General features: G+C 48.7%; 1 long non-coding RNA gene across 1 annotated transcript in view; it reads right to left on the reverse strand.

The window, feature by feature from the left end:
- LOC134910714 (uncharacterized) overlaps positions 1-15,315 on the reverse strand; it is a 91,030-nt gene extending 75,715 nt beyond the window's left edge. The window contains exon 1 of the long non-coding RNA XR_010176267.1: positions 14,952-15,315. This is a non-coding gene — a long non-coding RNA (uncharacterized LOC134910714). The remainder of the gene's footprint in view (positions 1-14,951) is intronic.
- Positions 15,316-26,216: the final 10,901 nt, after the last annotated feature.

Consider the following 26,216-nt stretch of genomic DNA (forward strand, 5'->3'; position numbering starts at 1 on the left):
TACTTAGCCTTGGAGAGTAGTAAAGTAGAAAGCACCAGCCAATCAGCTCCTAACTGCCATGTAACAGGCTGTGAGGGAGTTGTACTGAGCCTTGGAGAGTGATAAAGTGGAGAGATACACAACCAATCAGCTCATAACTGTCAATTTTCAAACACGGCCTGTAACAGTGGCAGTTAGGAGCTGATTGGCTGGTACTTTATCTCTCCCCACTTTATCACTCTTCAGAGTTGGCAAAACCCGTTATGTGATTATGAAATCTCTCCCCTAAGCTGTGTAGCGCACACAATTATAAAGACTGTACCTATAACTTTAGAACATATATACATCAATTCTATTACACCACACTCATGTAGCAGCAGACTGTAGAGATCTGAACTCTAGATTGTAGGGGGTCATTCTGACCCGTTTGCTCGCTGCGTTTTAAGTTAACGCAGCAGAGCGAACGGGTCCCTACTGCGAATGCGCCGGCGCCGTAGTGCGACGGCGCATGCCAGACGGCCAAAGGCCGTTGCAGGGATACGATCGCCTCCGCCTGATTGACAGGCAGAGGCGATCGCTGGGCGGAACGGCGGCGTTTGGCCGCCGTTTCGTGGGTTTGGTACGGCCAATGCAGGCGTGGCCGGACCGAACGGTGGGCGGGCCTCATCGGCTGCGTGACGTCACACGCAGCCTCTGCGGACCGGGGAGCGATGAGTAGCTCCCGGCCAGCACGCTAAAGCTGCGCTGGTCGGGAGCTACTCTTGAAGTGCAAAGGCATCGCTGCTGTGCGATGCCTTTGCACTTCTGCGAGGGGGGCCGGACTGACATGCGGGGCGGGCTAGCCCTGTGCTGGGCGTCCCCCCGCATGTCAGGGAAAAGATCGTAGCTGTGCTAAATTTAACACAGCTACGATCAACTCGGAATGACCCCCCTAAGCTACTAAATGCACGCCCATCTCTGCACCTTCTTCCTAGTTAAACTTGTATGTAATGTAATTGGCCTGTATAGTTTTTGTACATAGTTACCTATTGTCCTGTCCTATAGAGTGTTATATCACCTTACAAATAAACTATGGGCAACTACTACGCCTAACTGTGACCAGGACTTGCAACGACCTCCGGTCTAGTGTTCGCACTCTCCATGTTAGGTAACCCAGCATATTTTATATAGAAAATATTGCATGGTTTCAAAACGTAGAGAGGTCTCACCCCTGCAGCGCCTCTCCAGTGGTCCATAATGCTGCTTTTAAAATGATATATGTATTTAAAATGATATGTTGAAGGGCAGCATAGATGGTGTAATGGTTAGCATTGCAGCCTCACAGCACTGACGTCATGGGTTCCATTCCCACCATGGCCCTGTGTGGAGTTTGTATATACTCCCCGTACTTGCGTGGATTTCCTCCGGGTACTCCGGTTTTCTCCCACAATCTAAAAATAAACTGGTAGGTCCAGGGCCGGCTCCAGGCCTACTAGCACCCTGAGCGAGAAAATGTAAAAGCGCCCCCCCCCCCCCCCCCCCCCCATGCGCGCGCTCCCGGAAAAGTGGGTGTGGCCTCTGGAAAAGTGGGCGTGGCCTCATAACTTCATATCATCAAACTATAAACATATTTTCACACAATTAGCAGCCTTACACATAGTCACAGTAGTGTTCCTTACACACAATGTCTCCAGTATAGTGCCAGATACACATAATGTGCAGTGCCAGATAGACATGACATGCCCCCCAGCAGTGCCAGCTACACATGACATGCCCCGCAGCAGTGCCAGCTACACATGACATGCCCCGCAGCAGTGCCAGCTACACATGACATGCCCCGCAGCAGTGCCAGCTAGCCAGCTACACATGACATGCCCCGCAGCAGTGCCAGCTACACATGACATGCCCCCCAGCAGTGCCAGCTACACATGATAGTGTTCACTTTTTAGGGCATGGTGCTGATCACAGGGAGGGCACATTTTTAAGTTAGGAGGGCAAAATGATGTACATACTGCCTGTTGTTCCCATACCTATATGTCAAAGAATGGACAGTGCGCGCCGAAGGCGCGCAGCAAAAATTAAGGGGAGTTACTTCGTGGGGAAGGTACGTGGCCACATAATAGTGGCAATTTGCATTACACCACACAGTAGTGCAGCTAATACTAGAGATGAGCGCCGGAAATTTTTCGGGTTTTGTGTTTTGGTTTTGGGTTCGGTTCCGCGGCCGTGTTTTGGGTTCGACCGCGTTTTGGCAAAACCTCACCGAATTTTTTTTGTCGGATTCGGGTGTGTTTTGGATTCGGGTGTTTTTTTCAAAAAACCCTAAAAAACAGCTTAAATCATAGAATTTGGGGGTAATTTTGATCCCAAAGTATTATTAACCTCAAAAAACATAATTTACACTCATTTTCAGCCTATTCTGAACACATCACACCTCACAATATTATTTTTAGTCCTAAAATTTGCACCGAGGTCGCTGTGTGAGTAAGATAAGCGACCCTAGTGGCCGACACAAACACCGGGCCCATCTAGGAGTGGCACTGCAGTGTCACGCAGGATGTCCCTTCCAAAAAACCCTCCCCAAACAGCACATGACGCAAAGAAAAAAAGAGGCGCAATGAGGTAGCTGTGTGAGTAAGATTAGCGACCCTAGTGGCCGACACAAACACCGGGCCCATCTAGGAGTGGCACTGCAGTGTCACGCAGGATGTCCCTTCCAAAAAACCCTCCCCAAACAGCACATGACGCAAAGAAAAAAAGAGGCGCAATGAGGTAGCTGACTGTGTGAGAAAGATAAGCGACCCTAGTGGCCGACACAAACACCGGGCCCATCTAGGAGTGGCACTGCAGTGTCACGCAGGATGTCCCTTCCAAAAAACCCTCCCCAAACAGCACATGACGCAAAGAAAAAAAGAGGCGCAATGAGGTAGCTGACTGTGTGAGAAAGATAAGCGACCCTAGTGGCCGACACAAACACCGGGCCCATCTAGGAGTGGCACTGCAGTGTCACGCAGGATGTCCCTTCCAAAAAACCCTCCCCAAACAGCACATGACGCAAAGAAAAAAAGAGGCGCAATGAGGTAGCTGTGTGAGTAAGATTAGCGACCCTAGTGGCCGACACAAACACCTGGCCCATCTAGGAGTGGCACTGCAGTGTCACGCAGGATGTCCCTTCCAAAAAACCCTCCCCAAACAGCACATGACGCAAAGAAAAAAAGAGGCGCAATGAGGTAGCTGACTGTGTGAGAAAGATAAGCGACCCTAGTGGCCGACACAAACACCGGGCCCATCTAGGAGTGGCACTGCAGTGTCACGCAGGATGTCCCTTCCAAAAAACCCTCCCCAAACAGCACATGACGCAAAGAAAAAAAGAGGCGCAATGAGGTAGCTGTGTGAGAAAGATAAGCGACCCTAGTGGCCGACACAAACACCGGGCCCATCTAGGAGTGGCACTGCAGTGTCACGCAGGATGTCCCTTCCAAAAAACCCTCCCCAAACAGCACATGACGCAAAGAAAAATAAAAGAAAAAAGAGGTGCAAGATGGAATTGTCCTTGGGCCCTTCCCACCCACCCTTATGTTGTATAAACAAAACAGGACATGCACACTTTAACCAACCCATCATTTCAGTGACAGGGTCTGCCACACGACTGTGACTGAAATGACGGGTTGGTTTGGACCCCCACCAAAAAAGAAGCAATTAATCTCTCCTTGCACAAACTGGCTCTACAGAGGCAAGATGTCCACCTCATCATCATCCTCCGATATATCACCGTGTACATCCCCCTCCTCACAGATTATCAATTCGTCCCCACTGGAATCCACCATGTCAGCTCCCTGTGTACTTTGTGGAGGCAATTGCTGCTGGTCAATGTCTCCGCGGAGGAATTGATTATAATTCATTTTAATGAACATCATCTTCTCCACATTTTCTGGATGTAACCTCGTACGCCGATTGCTGACAAGGTGAGCGGCGGCACTAAACACTCTTTCGGAGTACACACTTGTGGGAGGGCAATTTAGGTAGAATAAAGCCAGTTTGTGCAAGGGCCTCCAAATTGCCTCTTTTTCCTGCCAGTATAAGTACGGACTGTGTGACGTGCCTACTTGGATGCGGTCACTCATATAATCCTCCACCATTCTATCAATGGTGATAGAATCATATGCAGTGACAGTAGACGACATGTCCGTAATGGTTGTCAGGTCCTTCAGTCCGGACCAGATGTCAGCATCAGCAGTCGCTCCAGACTGCCCTGCATCACCGCCAGCGGGTGGGCTCGGAATTCTGAGCCTTTTCCTCGCAGCCCCAGTTGCGGGAGAATGTGAAGGAGGAGATGTTGACAGGTCGCGTTCCGCTTGACTTGACAATTTTCTCACCAGCAGGTCTTTGAAACCCAGCAGACTTGTGTGCGCCGGAAAGAGAGATCCAAGGTAGGTTTTAAATCTAGGATCGAGCACGGTGGCCAAAATGTAGTGCTCTGATTTCAACAGATTGACCACCCGTGAATCCTTGTTAAGCGAATTAAGGGCTCCATCCACAAGTCCCACATGCCTAGCGGAATCGCTCTGTCTTAGCTCCTCCTTCAATGTCTCCAGCTTCTTCTGCAAAAGCCTGATGAGGGGAATGACCTGACTCAGGCTGGCAGTGTCTGAACTGACTTCACGTGTGGCAAGTTCAAAAGGTTGCAGAACCTTGCACAACGTTGAAATCATTCTCCACTGCGCTTGAGACAGGTGCATTCCACCTCCTATATCGTGGTCAGTTGTATAGGCTTGAATGGCCTTTTGCTGCTCCTCCAACCTCTGAAGCATATAGAGGGTTGAATTCCACCTCGTTACCACCTCCTGCTTCAGATGATGGCAGGGCAGGTTCAGGCGTTTTTGGTGGTGCTCCAGTCTTCTGTACGTGCTGCCTGTACGCCGAAAGTGTCCCGCAATTTTTCTGGCCACCGACAGCATCTCTTGCACGCCCCTGTCGTTTTTTAAAAAATTCTGCACCACCAAATTCAAGGTATGTGCAAAACATGGGACGTGCTGGAATTTGCCCAGATGTAATGCACGCACAATATTGCTGGCGTTGTCCGATGCCACAAATCCACAGGAGAGTCCAATTGGGGTAAGCCATTCCGCGATGATCTTCCTCAGTTGCCGTAAGAGGTTTTCAGCTGTGTGCGTATTCTGGAAACCGGTGATACAAAGCGTAGCCTGCCTAGGAACGAGTTGGCGTTTGCGAGATGCTGCTACTGGTGCCGCCGCTGCTGTTCTTGCGGCGGGAGTCCATACATCTACCCAGTGGGCTGTCACAGTCATATAGTCCTGACCCTGCCCTGCTCCACTTGTCCACATGTCCGTGGTTAAGTGGACATTGGGTACAGCTGCATTTTTTAGGACACTGGTGACTCTTTTTCTGAGGTCTGTGTACATTTTCGGTATCGCAACCCTAGAGAAATGGAACCTAGATGGTATTTGGTACCGGGGACACAGTACCTCCAACAAGTCTTTAGTTGGCTCTGCAGTAATGATGGATACCGGAACCACGTTTCTCACCACCCAGGATGTCAAGGCCTCAGTTATCCGCTTTGCAGTAGGATGACTGCTGTGATATTTAATCTTCCTCGCAAATGACTGTTGGACAGTCAATTGCTTGGTGGAAGTAGTAAAAGTGGTCTTACGACTTCCTCTCTGGGATGACCATCGACTCCCAGCAGCAACAACAGCAGCGCCAGCAGCAGTAGGCGTTACACGCAAGGATGCATCGGAGGAATCCCAGGCAGGAGAGGAATCGTCAGAATTGCCAGTGACATGGCCTGCAGGACTATTGGCATTCCTGGGGAAGGAGGAAATTGACACTGAGGGAGTTGGTGGGGTGGTTTGCGTGAGCTTGGTTACAAGAGGAAGGGATTTACTGGTCAGTGGAGTGCTTCCGCTGTCACCCAAAGTTTTTGAACTTGTCACTGACTTATTATGAATGCGCTGCAGGTGACGTATAAGGGAGGATGTTCCGAGGTGGTTAACGTCCTTACCCCTACTTATTACAGCTTGACAAAGGGAACACACGGCTTGACACCTGTTGTCCGCATTTCTGGTGAAATACCTCCACACCGAAGAGCTGATTTTTTTGGTATTTTCACCTGGCATGTCAACGGCCATATTCGTCCCACGGACAACAGGTGTCTCCCCGGGTGCCTGACTTAAACAAACCACCTCACCATCAGAATCCTCCTTGTCAATTTCCTCCCCAGCGCCAGCAACACCCATATCCTCCTCATCCTGGTGGACTTCAACACTGACATCTTCAATCTCACTATCAGGAACTGGACTGCGGGTGCTCCTTCCAGCACTTGCAGGGGGCGTGCAAATGGTGGAAGGCGCATGCTCTTCACATCCAGTGTTGGGAAGGTCAGGCATCGCAACCGACACAATTGGACTCTCCTTGTGGATTTGGGATTTCGAAGAACGCACAGTTCTTTGCTGTGCTTTTGCCAGCTTGAGTCGTTTCATTTTTCTAGCGAGAGGCTGAGTGCTTCCATCCTCATGTGAAGCTGAACCACTAGCCATGAACATAGGCCAGGGCCTCAGCCGTTCCTTGCCACTCCGTGTGGTAAATGGCATATTGGCAAGTTTACGCTTCTCCTCCGACAATTTTAGTTTAGGTTTTGGAGTCCTTTTTTTTCTGATATTTGGTGTTTTGGATTTGACATGCTCTGTACTATGACATTGGGCATCGGCCTTGGCAGACGACGTTGCTGGCATTTCATCGTCTCGGCCATGACTAGTGGCAGCAGCTTCAGCACGAGGTGGAAGTGGATCTTGATCTTTCCCTAATTTTGGAACCTCAACTTTTTTGTTCTCCATATTTTATAGGCAGAACTAAAAGGCACCTCAGGTAAACAATGGAGATGGATGGATTGGATACTAGTATACAATTATGGACGGACTGCCACGGTTAGGTGGTATAAAAAAACCACGGTTAGGTGGTATATATTATAATAATAATACAATTATGGATGGACGGACTGCCTGCCGACTGCCGACACAGAGGTAGCCACAGCCGTGAACTACCGCACTGTACACTGGTTGATAAAGAGATAGTAGTATACTCGCAACAACTAGTATGACACTATGACGACGGTATAAAGAATGAAAAAAAAACCACGGTTAGGTGGTATATATTATAATAATAATACAATTATGGATGGACGGACTGCCTGCCGACTGCCGACACAGAGGTAGCCACAGCCGTGAACTACCGCACTGTACACTGGTTGATAAAGAGATAGTAGTATACTCGTAACAACTAGTATGACACTATGACGACGGTATAAAGAATGAAAAAAAAACCACGGTTAGGTGGTATATATTATAATAATAATACAATTATGGATGGACGGACTGCCTGCCGACTGCCGACACAGAGGTAGCCACAGCCGTGAACTACCGCACTGTACACTGGTTGATAAAGAGATAGTAGTATACTCGTAACAACTAGTATGACACTATGACGACGGTATAAAGAATGAAAAAAAAACCACGGTTAGGTGGTATATATTATAATAATAATACAATTATGGATGGATGGACTGCCTGCCGACTGCCGACACAGAGGTAGCCACAGCCGTGAACTACCGCACTGTACACTGGTTGATAAAGAGATAGTAGTATACTCGTAACAACTAGTATGACACTATGACGGTATAAAGAATGAAAAAAAAACCACGGTTAGGTGGTATATATTATAATAATAATACAATTATGGATGGACGGACTGCCTGCCGACTGCCGACACAGAGGTAGCCACAGCCGTGAACTACCGCACTGTACACTGGTTGATAAAGAGATAGTAGTATACTCGTAACAACTAGTATGACACTATGACGACGGTATAAAGAAAGAAAAAAAAATACCACAGTTAGGTGGTATATATTATAATAATAATACAATTATGGATGGACGGACTGCCTGCCGACTGCCGACACAGAGGTAGCCACAGCCGTGAACTACCGCACTGTACACTGGTTGATAAAGAGATAGTAGTATACTCGTAACAACTAGTATGACACTATGACGACGGTATAAAGAATGAAAAAAAAACCACGGTTAGGTGGTATATATTATAATAATAATACAATTATGGATGGACGGACTGCCTGCCGACTGCCGACACAGAGGTAGCCACAGCCGTGAACTACCGCACTGTACACTGGTTGATAAAGAGATAGTAGTATACTCGTAACAACTAGTATGACACTATGACGACGGTATAAAGAATGAAAAAAAAACCACGGTTAGGTGGTATATATTATAATAATAATACAATTATGGATGGACGGACTGCCTGCCGACTGCCGACACAGAGGTAGCCACAGCCGTGAACTACCGCACTGTACACTGGTTGATAAAGAGATAGTAGTATACTCGTAACAACTAGTATGACACTATGACGGTATAAAGAATGAAAAAAAAACCACGGTTAGGTGGTATATATTATAATAATAATACAATTATGGATGGACGGACTGCCTGCCGACTGCCGACACAGAGGTAGCCACAGCCGTGAACTACCGCACTGTACACTGGTTGATAAAGAGATAGTAGTATACTCGTAACAACTAGTATGACACTATGACGACGGTATAAAGAAAGAAAAAAAAATACCACGGTTAGGTGGTATATATTGTAATACAATTATGGATGGACGGACTGCCTGCCGAGTTCCGACTGCCGACACAGAGGTAGCCACAGCCGTGAACTACCGCACTGTACTGTGTCTGCTGCTAATATAGACTGGTTGATAAAGAGATAGTATACAATACATACAACAATATACTACTATACTGGTGGTCAGGCACTGGTCACCACTAGTCACACTGGCAGTGGCACTCCTGCAGCAAAAGTGTGCACTGTTTAATTTTAAATTAATATAATATTATGTACTCCTGGGGGCTCCTGCTATAACAACCTGCAGTGCTCCCCAGTCTCCCCCACAATTATTATAAGCTTTGCCTTTTATACATTGATGTGCAGCACACTGGGCTGAGCTGAGTGCACACAGACTGAGTCACACTGTGTGACTGGCTGCTGCTGTGTATCGTTTTTTTTCAGGCAGAGAACGGATATAGCAGAGAACGGATATATTATATTAAAATAAATAAAAGTTAACTAACAACAACTGCACTGGTCACTGTGGTAAACTCTGTCTGACTCTGCACAATCTCTCTCTCTCTTCTAATCTAATTTCTAATGGAGAGGACGCCAGCCACGTCCTCTCCCTATCAATCTCAATGCACGTGTGAAAATGGCGGCGACGCGCGGCTCCTTATATAGAATCCGAGTCTCGCGAGAATCCGACAGCGTCATGATGACGTTCGGGGCGCGCTCGGGTTAACCGAGCAAGGCGGGAGGATCCGAGTCTGCTCGGACCCGTGAAAAAAACATGAAGTTCGTGCGGGTTCGGTTTCAGAGAAACCGAACCCGCTCATCTCTAGCTAATACACACTGCACCAGGTAGAACCTCCTATACACTTTGCGCCAGGCACAGCACTGAGACACATTGCACCAGGGAGACCACTGAGACACATTGCCTAGCCACAGACGCCTAGCGGGAACACTACATGACATGCTCCCCAGCAGTGCCAGCTACACGTGACATGCCCCCCAGCAGTGCCAGCTACACGTGACATGCCCCCCAGCAGTGCCAGCTACATAAATGGCCACACAGTGCCAGATATGCACCCACAGTTCAGACACATAAATGCCCCCAAAGTGCCAGATACATAAATGCCTCCACAGTGCAGATATGCCCCCCACAGTGCCAGATACATAAATGCCCCCACAGTGCCAGATACATAAGTGCCCACACAGTGCCAGATACATAAGTGCCCCCACAGTGCCAGATATAAAATTGCCCACACAGTGCCAGATATGTCCCCACAGTGCCATATATAAAATTGCCCCCACAGTGCCAGATATGCCCCCACAGGGCCAGATACATAAATGCCCCCAGTGCCAGATACATAAATACCCACACATTGCCAGATGCATAAATGCCCCCAGTGCCAGATGCATAAGTGCCCCCACAGTGCCAGATAAATGCCCCCACAGTGCCAGAAAAATGCCCCCACAGTGCCAGAAATGCCCCCACATTGCCAGAAATGCCCCCACAGTGCCAGAAATGCCCCCACAGTGCCAGATATGCCCCCAGTGTTCCAGATATGCCCCTACGGTGCCAGAAATGCCCCCACGGTGCCAGAAATGCCCCCACAGTGCCAGATAAATGCCCCCACAGTGCCAGATAAATGCCCCCACAGAGCCAGATATGCCCCCAGTGTGCCAGATATGCCCCCAGTGAGCCAGATATGCCCCCCACAGTGCCAGAAATGCCCCCAGAGCCAGATATGCCCCCAGTGTGCCAGATATGCCCCCAGTGTGCCAGATATGCCCCCAGTGTGCCAGAAATGCCCCCAGTGTGCCAGAAATGCCCCCAGTGTTTCAGATATGCCCCCACAATGCCAGAAATGCCCCCACATTGCCAGAAATGCCCCCACAGTGCCAGATAAATGCCCCCACAGTGCCAGATAAATGCCCCCACAGAGCCAGATATGCCCCCAGTGTGCCAGATATGCCCCCAGTGTGCCAGATATGCCCCCAGTGTGCCAGATATGCCCCCAGTGAGCCAGATATGCCCCCAGTGAGCCAGATATGCCCCCCACAGTGCCAGAAATGCCCCCACAGAGCCAGATATGCCCCCAGTGTGCCAGATATGCCCCCAGTGTGCCAGAAATGCCCCCCACAGTGCCAGATAAATGCCCCCACAGTGCGATCCATAAATGTTCGACCCCCCCCCCCCACCAAATACCTGAGGCGCTGAGAGGGGGAGGAGGAGTGCTGGCGGGAGTGCGGGCGGGAGAGTGAGGGTCCGAGTGAGGGTCCGGGTGCGGGTGGGCGGGCGGCCACTTGTGTGCGCTATGCGCGGCGCCAGCGTCTGACGTTAGACACCGGCGCCGCGCAGCGCGCATAGCGCACGCCGCACACACGGACGGCGGGACAACGCTGCACACACAGGGCCGGCTCCAGCTTCGAATATGGCGGCGCCAGCGCGCGGCGCCCATTAAGGGTGGCGCCCTGCGCGGCCGCTCTATTCGAACATGCCTAGAGCCGGCCCTGGGTAGGTCAATTGGTGCCCAACACAAATTAACCCTAGCGTGAATGTGTGTGCGTGTACATGTGGTAGGGAATATAGATTGTAAGCTCCACTGGGGCAGGGACTGATGTGAATGGCCAAATAGTCTCAGTAAAGCGCTGCGGAATATGTGTGCGCTATATAAGTAACTTGTAATAAATAAATAAATAAATAATAATAATAATAATAGTAATAATAATAATAATATATGTCCAGCTACTTGTGGTTTGCTGAAAGCACCAACCAATCAGCTCTCTGGACACATAACCGCGATGTCATGTTTCCAGGTTATCGCTGGACTGGTATACAGAGAATTCGGTGACCCGGATGGACTGGCCGGCTCAAAGTCCAGATCTTACCCCACTGAGAACCTCTGGGATGAATTGTAGAGATAGGTGCGTTCAACGCCGACTCGACCTCCTTCAGTGTCATGGTTGGTCACTGTACTTAAGGCGGAATGGCGGAACATACCGCCTGCTGTTGTCCAGGAACTTGTGGACAGTTTGCCAAGAAGGGTGTCTGCAGTAATCACCGCACGTGGTGGCCCTACACAGTACACTGACGTCAATAAATCTTGTTCATCTATATATATATATATATATATATATATATATAAACAGTATACATGTGCATGCTAGGATAACTTCAAGTGTGTTGAATGCTTGGGTGCGATTGTTGGGAACATCGGTAAATGCAGAGGAATAATAATGAATGGAGATCAGGCTTTGCCAAATCAGGTCCTTCTGTTGTAAAGACAGAGGGGGTAATTCCAAGTTGATCGCAGCAGGATTTTTGATAGCAATTGGGCAAAACCATGTGCACTGCAAGGGAGGCAGATATAACATGTGCAGAGAGAGTTAGGTTTGGGAGGGTTATTTTATTTCTGTGCAGGGTAAATACTGGCTGCTTTATTTTTACACTGTAAATTAGATTGCAGATTGAACACACCACACCCAAATCTAACTCTCTCTGCACATGTTAAATCTGCCTCCCCTGCAGTGCACATGGGCCCTCATTCCGAGTTGTTCGCTCGCAAGGCGATTTTAGCAGAGTTACACACGCTAAGCCGCCGCCTACTGGGAGTGAATCTTAGCTTCTTAAAATTGCGAACGATGTATTCGCAATATTGCGATTACAAACTACTTAGCAGTTTCAGAGTAGCTTCAGACTTACTCGGCATCTGCGATCAGTTCAGTGCTTGTCGTTCCTGGTTTGACGTCACAAACACACCCAGCGTTCGCCCAGACACTCCTCCGTTTCTCCAGCCACTCCCGCGTTTTTTCCGGAAACGGTAGCGTTTTTATCCACACGCCCATAAAACGCCGTGTTTCCGCCCAGTAACACCCATTTCCTGTCAATCACACTACGATCGCCGGAGCGAAGAAAAAGCCGTGAGTAAAAATACTATCTTCATAGCAAAAATACTTGGCGCAGTCGCAGTGCGAACATTGCGCATGCGTACTAAGCAGAAAAACGCTGCGATGCGAAGAAAATTACCGAGCGATCAACTCGGAATGAGGGCCATGGTTTTGCCCAATTGCTATCAAAAATCCTGCTGCGATCAACTTGGAATTACCCCCAGAAAACAAAACAAATTTGTGTAACGCCCTCATTAAGGAAAAGGCTGCACATGTGAGATGATCACAGAGAACGTCAGGGATGTGACATCCCATTCCTCCCTAACTGGTGCTAATTATCAGCAATAACTTAGCCGGCCGGCTGAGCCCGGAGGCCAGAGGTCAGCCAGTAATATCACACATGGCGGGATCGGGTTCCCAAGCTGGGATTCTGAACAAACGATGGTCGTAACAAGGCTTTAAACACTCAAAAATAATTAGGTTTATGAACTTCAGCGAAAGCTGCGCCACCGAGATTCAGTCCAGAGCACGTCGCAAGCGCAGACTTTGCGATAATTTTAATTGAACGCTTCAAACTTTCATTTATTTTGAAACGGTTCCTTTAGAATGAAATAAATAAATATTAGGGTAATAAAATAAAGACAGCCCTGACTCGCTTACAGGGTGATAAGTGGGTTCATGGATCTGCAGCAGCGTGTCAGGCAGCTAGGATAAGATCACCCAGATATACGCAGCAAATTGGTCGCCCGGATCACAGCTGCTGAGTATCAGGTTTCGGAGTCACCTGCCCTTACTAAATACAGGAACCCGCCTGTCAGACCCAGCCTGGTAATTGCGCTGTTACATCCACCTCTCCAAAATACGACTCCTCTCCGAGAGCTTCACTTTATGCAGATTTATGTCATTATTTAGCAGCAATTCGCGAGCGCCGATACGTGAAATTGTTCCACGTTAAAAATGCTTTAACTAACTTTTACAAGTTTTTTTAATTAAAAGATAATAAAATCATAGCTTTTATTCTCTAAAGCAGAACTCTGTGACTTACCGGCGGCTGGTTAACTACAAGTGTCATCATACCCTGTCCCATGTTTTCATGTTAAGGTGTCATTTTTTAACATTGGTGAAGGACCACCGAAAAAAAACAACAACCCAGAAACATTTCATATCGTGGCGGTTGGCGGTTTGGAATGTGTATTCACACTTGCTGTATTGATCAATCCGGCGGTTTTCACAGTCGCAGTATGACACAGTATTATTTGCACGCGCGTGCATTAGGCCATGCGCGTACAGGTATAGGCTACAGAATAAAGGTGGTATCAATCTTGGAATAAATGTGGAAATACCGACTATTGGTGACGTTAGATAAAATGTTCAGAGCTTGTTAAACAGGGTGCGACCGTAGTCGCTGCGGAGAACGATGGAGACTACGCTTGGCACCTTTATTTGGCCTAATGCAGCTGACAGCGCTGGAATCTTAGGCTGCTGAAAAATAGTCCTGAGACTTAAAGTTTGCGGAAAATGCAATTTCTGCATAATTTTAAGGATCAGGGTGGGATTTACTACTCATCGCATTGTGTATTCCATCTATTGGATACAGGGGGTCATTCCGAGTTGTTCGCTCGTTAATTTTTTCTCGCAACGGAGCGATTAGTCGCTAATTGCTCCATACAGGGTCATCTCTGTAATGGGTGCAGCAGGAAATGCTGCATGCCATGCAGTCACCACTGAGGCAAGGTGGGCCCACCCCACCCACCCTTTACCCAGATAACTTAGCGCTCGCCTATATGGGCCTATGCAGATTTGCGTGACTCTGGCACTAACGCCAGTCTGTGCGTGGAGAGGTATGACGGCGGAGGGAAGGGATTGTGTAACAAAGGGCGGACACAGAAGGCATGGTGTGACAGGGCGCGGGCACTCACTGACCTGAGAAAGCCGAATCATTTGTGGACGCTCATGAGCAAGTACAAATAGAGGCTGAAGATGACAGCTTGTGATTGGCTGTTTGTGACGGTGTCGCTGGGGACTGGTGCCTGATTCGCCGCATGACGTATATTACGCTTTTCTGTGCGTCTTTAAGCAAATAATTTGCTCCCACTCACCTGACCCTGCAGCTGTCATTTTCCTGGTGTTTGGCGTATGTGCCATAAAGAGATCACCGGGAAAATGTTCACCGCGCCATTTTCCCGGAGACCTGCACATGTGCAGTAGTCTCTAGCATACCTCTATAGTCTACTAGTGCTCAGCGCTGCTGGAAGCCGCATAGAGAGCAGGGGGCCTGGACAGAGGCCGCACAAGGAACCTTTCCTCTGTTAATATCTAGCCTTGGAGAGAGATAAAGTTGAGAAAGCAAAGCAACCCATCAGGCTACTGTTGTTTATCTAGAAGAGACTTTGAATTGTATTAAGACCGAATTTATCAAACTGAGCCTTATTAATGAAAAAAAATCATATTACTTACTGTTAGTGAGTGCTGTCCAACTTTATTACCGACCTGTGAGTCTGCAGCAAAGTTCCCGGGCACATTAATTCTCCATTGCACCGTGCGATATTTGCAGGAGGAGTGGTCTGGCGCTGGAATTAATGCTTCGGACTCTCAGAAATGTGAGCAAGGCTTTAAAGTCTCGTACGTTGTGATCACAGAGTGTCTGCTAAGATACAAACTTAAGTGTAATTATCGGTTCTAAGACCTTTCATAATATGAGAGCAGAAGAGAATTGTCAGGTTGTTGATTAAGACACAGCTGTCTGTTTGGACTCGAAATGCCCAATTATAATTTATCTGCGCTCGCCAACTGGCTGTCGTCTTCATTCGGCTTGTCGTTCAGCCCCAGAGAGGTGCAAAGTTACACGTAACCTTTATTCGCAGACTGCCTGGACCTGAAGTACGGGTAAATAAGGTCAGGAGGGCAAATGACGGGAATCGCGCGGGGGTGTTTGGGAACTTGGCCCAGATGATATAAATACACTGAGACGTTTAAAAGCTGCGATTAAATCATATTTAACAGAACATATACAGTAGTAACAGATCTCAGCTACGTACAAGGTAATTAAGTAATTTATATGTTAGAAAGTTCATTATATATAAGGGCTGACACACGGTTCTCTGGCAGCGGTACAGGACATATAGGAGCCTATTATTAAGCAATCCTCTATCCTCTACTGTGCATTATTTATAATGCAAAAAAGAACCAGATTTTTTGAGTGTATATACTGTATGTACAGTATATATCAGGGGTGTTTTAACAGAGGAGGGGGCCCCTTTGCAGACTCCAGGTTGCCCCCTCCTCTCCACGGCGCAGTAGGCTCTGGCATTGTGTCGGAGTCTACTGCGCATGTGCAGGTCTCCGGAAACATGGAACTCGCCATGTTCCAGAGCCTAGTTTCACTACTGAGCATGCGCGGCGGCCATTATGGCTGTGATTTTTGCCGCGGCTGCAGCACCTGACACAGCACTCCGGAAAGGTAACCATAACATGTATGATAAAAATACTAGAGATGAGCGGGTTCGGTTTCTTTGAATCCGAACCCGCACGAACTTCACTTTTTTTTTCACGGGTCCGAGCGACTCGGATCTTCCCGCCTTGCTCGGTTAACCCGAGCGCGCCCGAACGTCATCATGACGCTGTCGGATTCTCGCGAGACTCGGATTCTATATAAGGAGCCGCGCGTCGCCGCCATTTTCACACGTGCATTGAGATTGATAGGGAGAGGACGTGGCTGGCGTCCTCTCCATTAGAATAGATTAGAAGAGAGAGAGAGAGAGAGAGATTGTGCAGACAGAGTTTACCACAGTGACCAGTGCAGTTGTTGTTAAGTTAACTTTTATTTAATATATCCGTTCTCTGCTATATCCGTTCTCTGCCTGAAAAAAACGATACACAGCAGTCACACAGTGTGACTCAGTCTGTGTGCACTCAGCTCAGCCCAGTGTGCTGCACATCAATGTATAAAAGCTTATAATAATTGTGGGGGAGACTGGGGAGCACTGCAGGTTGTTATAGCAGGAGCCAGGAGTACATAATATTATATTAATTTAAAATTAAACAGTGCACACTTTTGCTGCAGGAGTGCCACTGCCAGTGTGACTAGTGGTGACCAGTGCCTGACCACCAGTATAGTAGTATATTGTTGTATACTATCTCTTTATCAACCAGTCTATATTAGCAGCAGACACAGTACAGTGCGGTAGTTCACGGCTGTGGCTACCTCTGTGTCGGCAGTCGGCACTCGGCAGGCAGTCCGTCCATCCATAATTGTATAATTATATACCACCTAACCGTGGTATTTTTTTTTCTTTCTTTATACCGTCGTCATAGTCATACTAGTTGTTACGAGTATACTACTATCTCTTTATCAACCAGTGTACAGTGCGGTAGTTCACGGCTGTGGCTACCTCTGTGTCGGCAGTCGGCAGGCAGTCCGTCCATCCATAATTGTATTATTATAATATATACCACCTAACCGTGGTTTTTTTTTCATTCTTTATACCGTCATAGTGTCATACTAGTTGTTACGAGTATACTACTATCTCTTTATCAACCAGTGTACAGTGCGGTAGTTCACGGCTGTGGCTACCTCTGTGTCGGCAGTCGGCAGGCAGTCCGTCCATCCATAATTGTATTATAATATATACCACCTAACCGTGGTTTTTTTTTCATTCTTTATACCGTCATAGTGTCATACTAGTTGTTACGAGTATACTACTATCTCTTTATCAACCAGTGTACAGTGCGGTAGTTCACGGCTGTGGCTACCTCTGTGTCGGCAGTCGGCAGGCAGTCCGTCCATCCATAATTGTATTATAATATATACCACCTAACCGTGGTTTTTTTTTCATTCTTTATACCGTCATAGTCAGTCATACTAGTTGTTACGAGTATACTACTATCTCTTTATCAACCAGTGTACAGTGCGGTAGTTCACGGCTGTGGCTACCTCTGTGTCGGCACTCGGCAGGCAGTCCGTCCATCCATAATTGTATTATAATATATACCACCTAACCGTGGTTTTTTTTTCATTCTTTATACCGTCATTGTGTCATACTAGTTGTTACGAGTATACTACTATCTCTTTATCAACCAGTGTACAGTGCGGTAGTTCACGGCTGTGGCTACCTCTGTGTCGGCAGTCGGCAGGCAGTCCGTCCATCCATAATTGTATTATAATATATACCACCTAACCGTGGTTTTTTTTTCATTCTTTATACCGTCATAGTGTCATACTAGTTGTTACGAGTATACTACTATCTCTTTATCAACCAGTGTACAGTGCGGTAGTTCACGGCTGTGGCTACCTCTGTGTCGGCAGTCGGCAGGCAGTCCGTCCATCCATAATTGTATTATAATATATACCACCTAACCGTGGTTTTTTTTTCATTCTTTATACCGTCATAGTCAGTCATACTAGTTGTTACGAGTATACTACTATCTCTTTATCAACCAGTGTACAGTGCGGTAGTTCACGGCTGTGGCTACCTCTGTGTCGGAACTCGGCAGGCAGTCCGTCCATCCATAATTGTATTACAATATATACCACCTAACCGTGGTTTTTTTTTCATTCTTTATACCGTCATAGTCAGTCATACTAGTTGTTACGAGTATACTACTATCTCTTTATCAACCAGTGTACAGTGCGGTAGTTCACGGCTGTGGCTACCTCTGTGTCGGAACTCGGCAGGCAGTCCGTCCATCCATAATTGTATTATTATAATATATACCACCTAACCGTGGTTTTTTTTTCATTCTTTATACCGTCATAGTGTCATACTAGTTGTTACGAGTATACTACTATCTCTTTATCAACCAGTGTACAGTGCGGTAGTTCACGGCTGTGGCTACCTCTGTGTCGGCAGTCGGCAGGCAGTCCGTCCATCCATAATTGTATTATAATATATACCACCTAACCGTGGTTTTTTTTTCATTCTTTATACCGTCATAGTCAGTCATACTAGTTGTTACGAGTATACTACTATCTCTTTATCAACCAGTGTACAGTGCGGTAGTTCACGGCTGTGGCTACCTCTGTGTCGGAACTCGGCAGGCAGTCCGTCCATCCATAATTGTATTACAATATATACCACCTAACCGTGGTTTTTTTTTCATTCTTTATACCGTCATAGTCAGTCATACTAGTTGTTACGAGTATACTACTATCTCTTTATCAACCAGTGTACAGTGCGGTAGTTCACGGCTGTGGCTACCTCTGTGTCGGCACTCGGCAGGCAGTCCGTCCATCCATAATTGTATTACAATATATACCACCTAACCGTGTTTTTTTTATACCACCTAACCGTGGCAGTCCGTCCATAATTGTATACTAGTATCCAATCCATCCATCTCCATTGTTTACCTGAGGTGCCTTTTAGTTCTGCCTATAAAATATGGAGAACAAAAAAGTTGAGGTTCCAAAATTAGGGAAAGATCAAGATCCACTTCCACCTCGTGCTGAAGCTGCTGCCACTAGTCATGGCCGAGACGATGAAATGCCAGCAACGTCGTCTGCCAAGGCCGATGCCCAATGTCATAGTACAGAGCATGTCAAATCCAAAACACCAAATATCAGAAAAAAAAGGACTCCAAAACCTAAAATAAAATTGTCGGAGGAGAAGCGTAAACTTGCCAATATGCCATTTACCACACGGAGTGGCAAGGAACGGCTGAGGCCCTGGCCTATGTTCATGGCTAGTGGTTCAGCTTCACATGAGGATGGAAGCACTCAGCCTCTCGCTAGAAAAATGAAACGACTCAAGCTGGCAAAAGCACAGCAAAGAACTGTGCGTTCTTCGAAATCCCAAATCCACAAGGAGAGTCCAATTGTGTCGGTTGCGATGCCTGACCTTCCCAACACTGGATGTGAAGAGCATGCGCCTTCCACCATTTGCACGCCCCCTGCAAGTGCTGGAAGGAGCACCCGCAGTCCAGTTCCTGATAGTGAGATTGAAGATGTCAGTGTTGAAGTCCACCAGGATGCGGAGGATATGGGTGTTGCTGGCGCTGGGGAGGAAATTGACCAGGAGGATTCTGATGGTGAGGTGGTTTGTTTAAGTCAGGCACCCGGGGAGACACCTGTTGTCCGTGGGAGGAATATGGCCGTTGACATGCCAGGTGAAAATACCAAAAAAATCAGCTCTTCGGTGTGGAGGTATTTCACCAGAAATGCGGACAACAGGTGTCAAGCCGTGTGTTCCCTTTGTCAAGCTGTAATAAGTAGGGGTAAGGACGTTAACCACCTCGGAACATCCTCCCTTATACGTCACCTGCAGCGCATTCATAATAAGTCAGTGACAAGTTCAAAAACTTTGGGTGACAGCGGAAGCACTCCACTGACCAGTAAATCCCTTCCTCTTGTAACCAAGCTCACGCAAACCACCCCACCAACTCCCTCAGTGTCAATTTCCTCCTTCCCCAGGAATGCCAATAGTCCTGCAGGCCATGTCACTGGCAATTCTGACGATTCCTCTCCTGCCTGGGATTCCTCCGATGCATCCTTGCGTGTAACGCCTACTGCTGCTGGCGCTGCTGTTGTTGCTGCTGGGAGTCGATGGTCATCCCAGAGGGGAAGTCGTAAGACCACTTTTACTACTTCCACCAAGCAATTGACTGTCCAACAGTCATTTGCGAGGAAGATTAAATATCACAGCAGTCATCCTACTGCAAAGCGGATAACTGAGGCCTTGACATCCTGGGTGGTGAGAAACGTGGTTCCGGTATCCATCATTACTGCAGAGCCAACTAGAGACTTGTTGGAGGTACTGTGTCCCCGGTACCAAATACCATCTAGGTTCCATTTCTCTAGGCAGGCGATACCGAAAATGTACACAGACCTCAGAAAAAGAGTCACCAGTGTCCTAAAAAATGCAGCTGTACCCAATGTCCACTTAACCACGGACATGTGGACAAGTGGAGCAGGGCAGGGTCAGGACTATATGACTGTGACAGCCCACTGGGTAGATGTATGGACTCCCGCCGCAAGAACAGCAGCGGCGGCACCAGTAGCAGCATCTCGCAAACGCCAACTCGTTCCTAGGCAGGCTACGCTTTGTATCACCGGTTTCCAGAATACGCACACAGCTGAAAACCTCTTACGGCAACTGAGGAAGATCATTGCGGAATGGCTTACCCCAATTGGACTCTCCTGTGGATTTGTGGCATCGGACAACGCCAGCAATATTGTGCGTGCATTACATCTGGGCAAATTCCAGCACGTCCCATGTTTTGCACATACCTTGAATTTGGTGGTGCAGAATTTTTTAAAAAACGACAGGGGCGTGCAAGAGATGCTGGCGGTGGCCAGAAAAATTGCGGGACACTTTCGGCGTACAGGCAGCACGTACAGAAGACTGGAGCACCACCAAAAACGCCTGAACCTGCCCTGCCATCATCTGAAGCAGGAGGTGGTAACGAGGTGGAATTCAACCCTCTATATGCTTCAGAGGTTGGAGGAGCAGCAAAAGGCCATTCAAGCCTATACAACTGACCACGATATAGGAGGTGGAATGCACCTGTCTCAAGCGCAGTGGAGAATGACTTCAACGTTGTGCAAGGTTCTGCAACCTTTTGAACTTGCCACACGTGAAGTCAGTTCAGACACTGCCAGCCTGAGTCAGGTCATTCCCCTCATCAGGCTTTTGCAGAAGAAGCTGGAGACATTGAAGGAGGAGCTAAGACAGAGCGATTCCGCTAGGCATGTGGGACTTGTGGATGGAGCCCTTAATTCGCTTAACAAGGATTCACGGGTGGTCAATCTGTTGAAATCAGAGCACTACATTTTGGCCACCGTGCTCGATCCTAGATTTAAAACCTACCTTGGATCTCTCTTTCCGGCGCACACAAGTCTGCTGGGTTTCAAAGACCTGCTGGTGAGAAAATTGTCAAGTCAAGCGGAACGCGACCTGTCAACATCTCCTCCTTCACATTCTCCCGCAACTGGGGGTGCGAGGAAAAGGCTCAGAATTCCGAGCCCACCCGCTGGCGGTGATGCAGGGCAGTCTGGAGCGACTGCTGATGCTGACATCTGGTCCGGACTGAAGGACCTGACAACCATTACGGACATGTCGTCTACTGTCACTGCATATGATTCTATCACCATTGATAGAATGGTGGAGGATTATATGAGTGACCGCATCCAAGTAGGCACGTCACACAGTCCGTACTTATACTGGCAGGAAAAAGAGGCAATTTGGAGGCCCTTGCACAAACTGGCTTTATTCTACCTAAGTTGCCCTCCCACAAGTGTGTACTCCGAAAGAGTGTTTAGTGCCGCCGCTCACCTTGTCAGCAATCGGCGTACGAGGTTACATCCAGAAAATGTGGAGAAGATGATGTTCATTAAAATGAATTATAATCAATTCTTCCGCGGAGACATTGACCAGCAGCAATTGCCTCCACAAAGTACACAGGGAGCTGACATGGTGGATTCCAGTGGGGACGAATTGATAATCTGTGAGGAGGGGGATGTACACGGTGATATATCGGAGGATGATGATGAGGTGGACATCTTGCCTCTGTAGAGCCAGTTTGTGCAAGGAGAGATTAATTGCTTCTTTTTTGGTGGGGGTCCAAACCAACCCGTCATTTCAGTCACAGTCGTGTGGCAGACCCTGTCACTGAAATGATGGGTTGGTTAAAGTGTGCATGTCCTGTTTTGTTTATACAACATAAGGGTGGGTGGGAAGGGCCCAAGGACAATTCCATCTTGCACCTCTTTTTTCTTTTATTTTTCTTTGCGTCATGTGCTGTTTGGGGAGGGTTTTTTGGAAGGGACATCCTGCGTGACACTGCAGTGCCACTCCTAGATGGGCCCGGTGTTTGTGTCGGCCACTAGGGTCGCTTATCTTTCTCACACAGTCAGCTACCTCATTGCGCCTCTTTTTTTCTTTGCGTCATGTGCTGTTTGGGGAGGGTTTTTTGGAAGGGACATCCTGCGTGACACTGCAGTGCCACTCCTAGATGGGCCCGGTGTTTGTGTCGGCCACTAGGGTCGCTTATCTTTCTCACACAGTCAGCTACCTCATTGCGTCTCTTTTTTTCTTTGCGTCATGTGCTGTTTGGGGAGGGTTTTTTGGAAGGGACATCCTGCGTGACACTGCAGTGCCACTCCTAGATGGGCCAGGTGTTTGTGTCGGCCACTAGGGTCGCTAATCTTACTCACACAGCTACCTCATTGCGCCTCTTTTTTTCTTTGCGTCATGTGCTGTTTGGGGAGGGTTTTTTGGAAGGGACATCCTGCGTGACACTGCAGTGCCACTCCTAGATGGGCCCGGTGTTTGTGTCGGCCACTAGGGTCGCTTATCTTTCTCACACAGTCAGCTACCTCATTGCGCCTCTTTTTTTCTTTGCGTCATGTGCTGTTTGGGGAGGGTTTTTTGGAAGGGACATCCTGCGTGACACTGCAGTGCCACTCCTAGATGGGCCAGGTGTTTGTGTCGGCCACTAGGGTCGCTAATCTTACTCACACAGCTACCTCATTGCGCCTCTTTTTTTCTTTGCGTCATGTGCTGTTTGGGGAGGGTTTTTTGGAAGGGACATCCTGCGTGACACTGCAGTGCCACTCCTAGATGGGCCCGGTGTTTGTGTCGGCCACTAGGGTCGCTTATCTTTCTCACACAGTCAGCTACCTCATTGCGCCTCTTTTTTTCTTTGCGTCATGTGCTGTTTGGGGAGGGTTTTTTGGAAGGGACATCCTGCGTGACACTGCAGTGCCACTCCTAGATGGGCCAGGTGTTTGTGTCGGCCACTAGGGTCGCTAATCTTACTCACACAGCTACCTCATTGCGCCTCTTTTTTTCTTTGCGTCATGTGCTGTTTGGGGAGGGTTTTTTGGAAGGGACATCCTGCGTGACACTGCAGTGCCACTCCTAGATGGGCCCGGTGTTTGTGTCGGCCACTAGGGTCGCTAATCTTGTCATGTGCTGTTTGGGGAGGGTTTTTTGGAAGGGACATCCTGCGTGACACTGCAGTGCCACTCCTAGATGGGCCCGGTGTTTGTGTCGGCCACTAGGGTCGCTTATCTTTCTCACACAGTCAGCTACCTCATTGCGCCTCTTTTTTTCTTTGCGTCATGTGCTGTTTGGGGAGGGTTTTTTGGAAGGGGCATCCTGCGTGACACTGCAGTGCCACTCCTAGATGGGCCCGGTGTTTGTGTCGGCCACTAGGGTCGCTTATCTTTCTCACACAGTCAGCTACCTCATTGCGCCTCTTTTTTTCTTTGCGTCATGTGCTGTTTGGGGAGGGTTTTTTGGAAGGGACATCCTGCGTGACACTGCAGTGCCACTCCTAGATGGGCCCGGTGTTTGTGTCGGCCACTAGGGTCGCTTATCTTTCTCACACAGTCAGCTACCTCATTGCGCCTCTTTTTTTCTTTGCGTCATGTGCTGTTTGGGGAGGGTTTTTTGGGAGGGACATCCTGCGTGACACTGCAGTGCCACTCCTAGATGGGCCCGGTGTTTGTGTCGGCCACTAGGGTCGCTAATCTTACTCACACAGCTACCTCATTGCGCCTCTTTTTTTCTTTGCGTCATGTGCTGTTTGGGGAGGGTTTTTTGGAAGGGACATCCTGCGTGACACTGCAGTGCCACTCCTAGATGGGCCAGGTGTTTGTGTCGGCCACTAGGGTCGCTGAGCTTAGTCATCCAGCGACCTCGGTGCAAATTTTAGGACTAAAAATAATATTGTGAGGTGTAAGGTGTTCAGAATAGACTGAAAATGAGTGTTAATTATGGTTATTGAGGTTAATAATACTATGGGATCAAAATGACCCCCAAATTCAATGTTTTAAGCTGTTTTTTAGGGTTTTTTGAAAAAACCACCCGAATCCAAAACACACCCGAATCCGACAAAAAAAATTCGGTGAGGTTTTGCCAAAACGCGGTCGAACCCAAAACACGTCCGCGGAACCGAACCCAAAACCAAAACACAAAACCCGAAAAATTTCAGGCGCTCATCTCTAAAAAATACCAATGAAATAGTTATATACAGTATACTATCTCCTATATAATAGCCCAGATCTGTGATCTTGTGATTCATTTGCTAACGCTGGGCGGAGTCACAACAGTGGGCGGAGTTAGTCAAATGAGTCACAGATCTGGCCAAATCTATAGGACACTAGGAGCAGCTGCAGAAGCAGATAGTATGGACATGGCACAGGCAGGGTGCATACCTCCCAGCTTTCACACACACACACACACACACACACACACACACACACACACACACACACACAGTGAAAAGGGGGCGTGGCTTCGCGGGAGGGCCCCCGTTTTCGTCAGTGAGGGGGCATGCCCAGCGCTCTGTGAGCTGCTGGCATGCCCCCAGGGGCTGATTATGAGTCCGGGGGGCACAGGGTACTTGAGACAGGGGAGCCCTATCTCATTGCTGTGCCTGCTGTGGGTTGGGGGCGTGGCCTAGTCGCGGGACGCGAGGCCACGCCCCATTATGCAAATTCCGGGTTTTTTTTTTTTTTTTTTATGGAATTTTGGCCCCTCAGCTAGAGGTAAATCCAGAGGGGGTGGTCGCTCCCCCTACACACCCGCACAGGCAGAAGAAAGCAGGGAGACTGCTGCCTCCCTGTAACACCACAGACCTGCCAATACGCAGCAGCGTGTGCTGACTGTAGCACAATGCTGCCGCTGTTGCTGGCAGGACGGGGGAGCTTCTGAGCTGGGACAGAGCTACTCGAGCCGGGGGGCCCCCTAAAACTGTGGGGCCAACGGTACGTACCGCCTGCCCCCCCCTTAATCCGGCTCTGCTGCTGGAACCCCCCCTTAATCCGTACCCCCTGATGCCCCCTCTCCCTCTGTCTCCACTATTCACCGCTGCTCTGCTAAGCAGAACAGCGAGTACAGGAGCTTTCCAACTGCTCCCCCCCCCCCCCCACTGCAGGACACTGCGACCCGCGGGTGGGACAGCGGGACAGACCCCAAAAAATATGACTGTCCCGCGAAAATTGGGACATTTGGGAGGTATGGGGGTGTGTGAGGGGGTATGCCATACTTGACCCCCACATCAGCATACTCAGCAGGGTCTCTCTGGCGGGGAGGAGCGTCACTTTCTGGCACACTCCACGCTTCTTAGCTGTAGTTTTGTGGGTCACCAGCCGCTGTGCACTTTCCGTACTGCCTCTGTTATCTCCAGCCCCTGCGACCCCACCGCTAGCTGCAGCGCTGCCACCCGCAGTGAGTTGCGCCCAGCTCCTTCACACACTTTAGCCGGCGGGTAGCGCTGCAGAAGTCCGCGCTGCTTGCAGGCTCTGACCCCCTCCTCCCTCCAGCATCAGCGTCTCCTGGGAGCTAACCAGTCACTCCCAGTCTCCCCTTACCATAGTGCCCAGCAGCCGTGAGGTCCGCGCCACGTGCATGCTATGACCCCCTCCTCCCTCCAGCCGCAGCATCTCCTGGGGGCTAACCAGTCACTCCCAGTCTCACCTTACCACAGTGCCCGGCAGCTGCGCGAGGTCTGCGGTGTGTGACTGAGGAGGGGGGGAGTGATGCGGATGGGCAGAGGAAGCAGGAATACAGCCTAAGAGAGTCAGCCATGCCAAGTCTCCACCAGCAGCAGATGCCAACAGGTTGGAGTGGAACAGCAGCAGCCAGCAGCAGTGACTCCGGTAAGACACATCTGTCTGTCACCACTGTTCTGTCCCTAATACCAATCTCTCCCGTGCCCTGTGTTCTGTCATGTCCCTGTCACCCCTGGCCTTGACCTGCCACCCTTATCCTGGCCCTTTCA

Source organism: Pseudophryne corroboree, chromosome 4 (genome assembly GCF_028390025.1).
Source record: "Pseudophryne corroboree isolate aPseCor3 chromosome 4, aPseCor3.hap2, whole genome shotgun sequence".
Lineage (NCBI taxonomy): Eukaryota > Metazoa > Chordata > Amphibia > Anura > Myobatrachidae > Pseudophryne > Pseudophryne corroboree.